We start from the raw sequence: 6,853 nt of genomic DNA on the forward strand, positions 1-6,853 counted from the left end.
CTCTGTCTTCCTCTACAGTTTTTGCCCTCTACAGCTCCCTCTAGTACCATGGAAGTCATTCCCTCATGTCTTAGCAGATGTCATATCATCCTGTCCCTTCTCCTTATCAGTGTTTTCCACATATTCCTTTGCTCTCCGATTCTGCGTAGGACCTCCTCATTCCTTACCTTATCAGTCCACCTAATTTTCAACATTCGTCTATAGCACCACATCTCAAATGCTTCGATTCTCTTTTGTTCCGGTTTTCCCACAGTCCATTTTTCACTACCATTCAATGCTGTACTCCAGACGTACATCCTCAGAAATTTCTTCCTCAAATTAAGGCCGGTATTTGATATTAGTAGACTTCTCTTGGCCAGAAATGCCTTTTTTGCCATAGCGAGTCTGCTTTTGATGTCCTCCTTGCTCCGTCCGTCATTGGTTATTTTACTGCCTAGGTAGCAGAATTCCTTAACTTCATTGACTTCGTGACCATCAATCCTGATGTTACGTTTCTCGCTGTTATCATTTCTACTACTTCTCATTACCTTCGTCTTTCTCCGATTTACTCTCAAACCATACTGGTTACTCATTATACTGTTCATTCCGCTCAGCAGATCATTTAATTCTTCTTCACTTTCACTCAGGATAGCAATGTCATCAGCGAATAGTAACATTGATATCCTTTCACCTTGTATTTTAATTCTACTCCTGAACCTTTCTTTTATTTCCATCATTGCTTCCTCGATGTACAGATTGAAGAATAGGGGCGAAAGGCTACAGCCTTGTCTTAGACCTTTCTTAATACGAGCACTTCATTCTTGATCGTCCACTCTTATTATTCCCTCTTGGTTGTTGTACATATTGTATATGACCCGTCTCTACCTATAGCTTACCCCTAATTTTTTCTGAATCTCGAACAGCTTGCACCATTTTATAATGTCGTACGCTTTTTCCAGATCGACAAATCCTATTAACGTGTCTTGATTTTTCTTCAGCCTTGCTTCCATTATTAGCCGTAACGTCGGAATTGCGTCTCCCCTGCCTTTACTTTTCCTAAATCCAAACTGATCGTCACCTATCGCTTTAATAATTTTCTTTTCCATTCTTCTGTATATTTTTCTTGTAAGCAGCTTCGATGCATAAGCTGTTAAGCTGATTGTGCGATAATTCTCGCACTTGTCAGCTCTTGCCGTCTTCGGAATTGTGTGGATGATGCTTTTCCGAAAGTCAGATGGTATGTCGCCAGACTCATATATTCTACACACCAACGTGAATAGTCGTTTTGTTGCCACTTCCCGTAATGATTATAGAAATTCTGATGGAATGTTATCTATCCCTTCTGCCTTATTTGACCGTAAGTCCTCCAAAGCTCTTTTAAATTTCGATTCTAATACTGGATCCTTTATCTCTTCTAAATCGACTCCTGTTTCGTCTTCTATCACATCAGACAATCTTCACCCTCATAGAGGCTTTCAATGTATTCTTTCCACCTATCTGCTCTCTCCTCTGCATTTAACAGTGGAATTCCCGTTGCACTCTTAATGTTACCACCGTTGCTTTTAATGTCACCATAGGTTGTTTTGACTTTCCTGTATGCTGAGTCTGTCCTTCCGACAATAATATCTTTTTCGATGTCTTCACATTTTTCCTGCAGCCATTTCGTCTTAGCTTCCCTGCACTTCCTATTTATTTCATTCCTCAGCGACTTGTATTTCTGTATTCCTGATTTTCCCGGAATATGTTTGTACTTCCTCCTTTCATCAATCAACTGAAGTATTTCTTCTGTTACCCATTGTTTCTTCGCCGCTACCTTCTTTGTACCTACGTTTTCCTTCCCAACCTCTGTGATGGTCCTTTTTAGATATGTCCATTCCTCTTCAACTCTGCTGCCGACTGCGCTATTTCTTATTGCTGTATCTATAGCGTTAGAGAACTTGAAACGTATCTCGTCATTCCTAAGAACTTCCGTATCCCACTTCTTAGCTATTGATTCTTCCTTAATAACGTCTTGAACTTCAGCCTACTCTTCATCATTACTATATTGTGACCCGAGTCTATATGTGCTCCTGGGTAAGCCTTACAATCCAGTATCTGATTTCGGAATGTCTGTCTGACCATGATGTAATCTAATGGAAATCTTCCCGTATCTCCCTGCCTTTTCCAAGTACACCTCCTCCTCTTGTGATTCTTGAACAGGGTATTCGCTATTACTAGCTGAAACTTGTTACAGAACTCAATTGGTCTTTCTCCTCTTTCATTCCTGGTCCCAAGCCCATACTATCCTGTAACCTTTTCTTCTACTCCTTCCCCTACAACTGCATTCCAGTTGCCCATGAATATTAGATATTCGTCCCCCTGTACATACTGCATTACCCTTCCAATATCCTCATACACTTTCTCTATCTGTTCATCTTCAGCTTGCGACGTCGGCATGTATACACGAACTATCGTTGTCGGTGTTGGTCTGCCCATACTGGCACAGAAATCCAAGAGTTGTTTCCCGTTCCTATTGGCCTCCATATCCTCTCCAAATTTACCCATAACCTTTTCATACCCTTCTGTTCGATTTCCAATCCTGGCATTAAAATCACACATGAGCAGAACACGGTCCTTGTCTTTTACTCTAACAACTGTATCACTGAGTGCCTCATAAAAACTATCCATCTTATCTTGATCTGTCCCTTCACAATGCGAATCTACTGACACAATCCTAATTTTCTTGCTAGACACTGTCAAATCTATGCACATCAGTCATTCATTTACATACCTTACTGCAACTACGCTGTTTTCCATTTCTTTCCTGATGTAAAGGCCTATACCCCATTGTGCTATTCCTGCTTTGACTCCTGACAGGTAGACCTTGTATTCTCCCACTTCCTCTTCTTTCTCAGCCTTTACCCGAATGTCACTAACAGCTAACACGTCCAGCCCCATCTTACTTGCAGTTTCTGCCAGCTCTACTTTCTTCCCAGAGTAGCCCCCATTGATATTAATAGGTCCCCATCTCATTACCATTTGTTTGCCAAGTCGTATCTTAGGAATCCCTGGTTTGTCAGTAGGAGGTGGGACTCCGTCACATCCAAAGGTCCGAGGCATTTTGCTCTGATTGTTGCCAGCATCATATTTAAAGTATCTGCGAAGCAGGTTGCTAGCCTTACTTGCCCCGAGTCCCATTGAGTTTTACCCGTAACGGTTGAGGGACTAACCGGTGGATTTGGTAGTCTTTGCCGTATGAGCACAAAGGTGACCACGACTCACAATGTGTCCGAGATGCCCTGCCTTATTCCAAACTAACTGGTATCCCGACTGTCGGGACCACTTACTTGGCCACTCATACGTTGCCCGTGGTTCATGAACTAGGACATGACTACAGGAACCCACATCAGGAACCACAAAAACCCATACCAGGAACCACATGCTCCGTTAAATCCTTGCGTCATTGGGATACACCAAACACGTTTTCGGTTTTACTACTCTCAGTACCCTATCTAACAACCGCTGAACAGTTATCGGGGCATTCTTTAGTCCAAACAGTGTGTGTTTGTAATGAAAATGTCCTACTGGTATGGTAGACGCTGTTTTCGGCCAATCTACAGGCACCAGTTGATGGTATCTGCTCCTCAGAATGGACACTGCCCCAGATTATCCAAAGTTTCCATGATTTTTGGAATTGCATAAGCATCGAAAGTGGTTCGCTCGTTTGGATATCTGTAGTCACAGCAAAATCTGTACTTCTGTGCTCCATCTGCCGACTTCTTTGGCACGATGACAATCACTCGGTTCTATGATCCCATGCCGTAATTGTCATTCAATAAATTCTTCTACCAGTGGTTGCAACTGCTTTGCTATAAGGTATGGCTCCGTGTAAACTGATGTGCTATCACCTGGTGGCGTGTGATGTTGCGTCAGCAGGGTTGCCGGTAACTTTCCATTTGCACAAAGTAAATTACTAAAGCTCCACAACCAGTTCTCCATGGCTCTTCCATTACTGCCCTTCAAATGACCTTGTTTCCCTCCTAACACTTCCGTATCGGCTGTTTGAGTGTGGCTTTCCTCTAGGCTCGATCTACCGAAGTCTTCATCTTCCAAGACTTACAGAGTGTCTATTGTTGCACCCTTTGGTAGATTCACCTTCTATCCGTCAAAGTTATCCAGTCTAACCGGAATCATCTGTTGCCCATTAATGTCGCTCACATGCAATAAATTGCTGCGGATAAAAAAAATGCGACCTATCCAGGTCTTCATTGCTTAAGAGCAGTTCAACAGCATATAATGTTTCTCTCGGTAACCCACGATATCTTTTCTGTACCTGTTGGTATTTTGTCCTGCTGATCGATCATTACTAAAAATGTACGCAATTTACCTGGTACAATACACATGATAGGTGAATCTTGCACCATTGTCTCAGTTGCAAATATTACCCCATTTTAATTACAGTTCCACTGAGTTCCACTGTGAGTTGAAAAGATCGACCTTAGCGTGATGTTTGTCAGAAATTCTGGCGAGAGAATCACGGAATGGTCTTCAGCTATGCAAGACAACACATTCATGCGTTCCCTGAACTTAGTTTTCCCTACCCAAAATTCCAGTACTGCCATACCCAATGACTCCACCATATTATCGCAAACCCACGTGAATCACATCGTGGTGGCTGCAGTCTCATCTTTCACACGAGGTCCAGACTGACTGATAACGGACACACGCGAACCTGTGACCACCCAAAATCTCTGTTTCCTGCCATCCACTCAGCCCATTAAGATACATTCCGTGTGTGCACTAACTTGTGCCATGATACGGTCTATCGGGACAGCCTTCTGACAGTTGAAAGAAACCCGTTTGCGTTTAATGGCTGCTTCCTTTGCTGGTGCTTCCCACCCTTCCTACATCTACATTCAACTGCCCAATGGCCCACCATGTATCACGCACAGCACTCTGGCTGGTTCACTACTTCCTTACATGCCCCGCACCACTACATCCGTAGCACTTCAGAAACGAACACGCGGTAGTATATTCACTGCTTCGTGGCCCTATCCACCTCCTCTACAAGCGTTGACTCTAAGTACTCTAGTTTCTGCACCCAAACCCTCCGTGTCATTTCAGAGGACATGCCACTCAAAAAACAACCATTGCTCTATTTTCTGCCTCGTATAACAGTACCATAATAGTTTCTGTATTTTGAGTCTGTACAAATGTCTATGCATTTAGCTTACGAACTCGTTGCACTGCATCAACAAGATACTTAATTTCTCCCGCAAAATTCGCTCACTATTCTGCATATGGTACCGCTGGTTTAATCCAGCGGCCCACTCCTGGAACGTGTGCGCGTTACTCTACAACTCGTGGTAGACAAATTATGCTTTGGCGTCCCACATCAAGCCCACATTATCAACAAACAAGGTCACTTCATCTGACGACCCATGTGCTCCCGCAGCGTCCCTAACATCCTTAACGAACATTGTTATGCCCTCCGTTGCCTTGCTTGAGTAGGGTTAATCAGTGCGGCCACTGTGGGGTCATGCGAATCAGAAGGCACTCTCAATCCAGACGTAGTCTCCTGCGTCCGCAGCTCGTGGTCGTGCTATAGCGTTCTCGCTTCCCAAGTCCGGGATCCCGGGTTCGATTCCCGGTGGGGTCAGGGATTTTCTCTGCCTCGTGATGACTGGGTGTTGTGTGTTGTCCTTAGGTTAGATAGGTTTCAGTAGTTCTAAGTTCTAGGGGACGGATGACCATAGATTTTAAGTCCCATAGTGCTTAGAGCCATTTGAACCATTTTTACTCTCCCGTGACCGGAACTGCGACTGATCGTGACTTGCTTTGTGAGTCTCTAACTCACTATAAAGTTCGAAATTTCTCTCATTCAAGCTCTCAAACTTCTCTGTGAGACCTTGAACATTGTTAAGGCAGCAATTGCATCTGACGTAGTAGCATGTGGTTCATCCATTTTGCGTACTTTATTTCCATCTTAATTCAACTGAGTTTCTCTTTAAAACAAAACACGAACTTACACTTACTCGTATAAAAGGATGCAATCACCAATTAATGCCATTGGCGAATCATCGCTCATCTACACTCAGTACAACTACTAGACAGATGACCAGTCCACGTGCGCGGCGCGGGATTAGCCGAGCGGCCAGGGGCACTGCAGTCGTGGACTGTGCCGCTGGTCCCGGCGGAGGTTCGAGTCCTCCGTCGGGCATGGGTGTGTGTGTTTTTGTCCTTAGGATAATTTAGGTTAAGCAGTGTGTAACGTTAGCAGTTAAGTCCCACAAGAAACTTCCTGGCTGATTAAAACTGTGTGCCGGGCCGAGACTCGAACTCGGGACCTTTGCCTTTCGCGGGCAAGTGCTCTACCAACTGAGCTACCCAAGCACGACTCACGCCGCGTCCTCACAGCTTTGCTTTTGCCAGTTTGGAAGGTAGGAGACGAGGTACTGGCAGAAGTAAAGCTGTGAGGATGGGGCGTGAGTCGTGCTTGGGTAGCTCAGTTGGTAGAGCAGTTGCCTGCGAAAGGCCAAGGTCCCGAGTTCCAGTCTCGGTCCGGCACAAAGTTTTAATCTGCCAGGAAGTTTCATATCAGCGCACACTCCGCTGTAGAGTGAAAATTTCATTCTAAGTCCCATAAGATTTCACACACATTCGAACACTTTGAACCAGTCCACATGCATACAGAACAAACAGCAGCCTCAGCTCTGGTAAACAGTGGCTCGTACTCAACAAACTGAAAAACGAACACCTCACTGGCACTAAATTATCGTCCATCGTTACCTCTAAACAAAATCCACATATTCCTGTGTCTTCATAAAAGTAACTCTAAACACTGTGTATCGTATCTCAGACAACTAACTCTGATAAAGAGAGAAAACATTAAAAA

At 44.1% G+C, this 6,853-nt stretch overlaps 1 non-coding gene across 1 annotated transcript; it reads right to left on the bottom strand.

The window, feature by feature from the left end:
- Nucleotides 1–6,277: 6,277 nt before the first annotated feature.
- Trnas-cga (transfer RNA serine (anticodon CGA)) lies at nucleotides 6,278–6,352 on the bottom strand. Its single transcript has one exon. It is a non-coding gene; the product is annotated as a tRNA-Ser (tRNA).
- Nucleotides 6,353–6,853: the final 501 nt, after the last annotated feature.

The sequence above is a fragment of the Schistocerca gregaria genome, chromosome 4, assembly GCF_023897955.1.
Source record: "Schistocerca gregaria isolate iqSchGreg1 chromosome 4, iqSchGreg1.2, whole genome shotgun sequence".
Classification (NCBI taxonomy): Eukaryota; Metazoa; Arthropoda; class Insecta; order Orthoptera; family Acrididae; genus Schistocerca; species Schistocerca gregaria.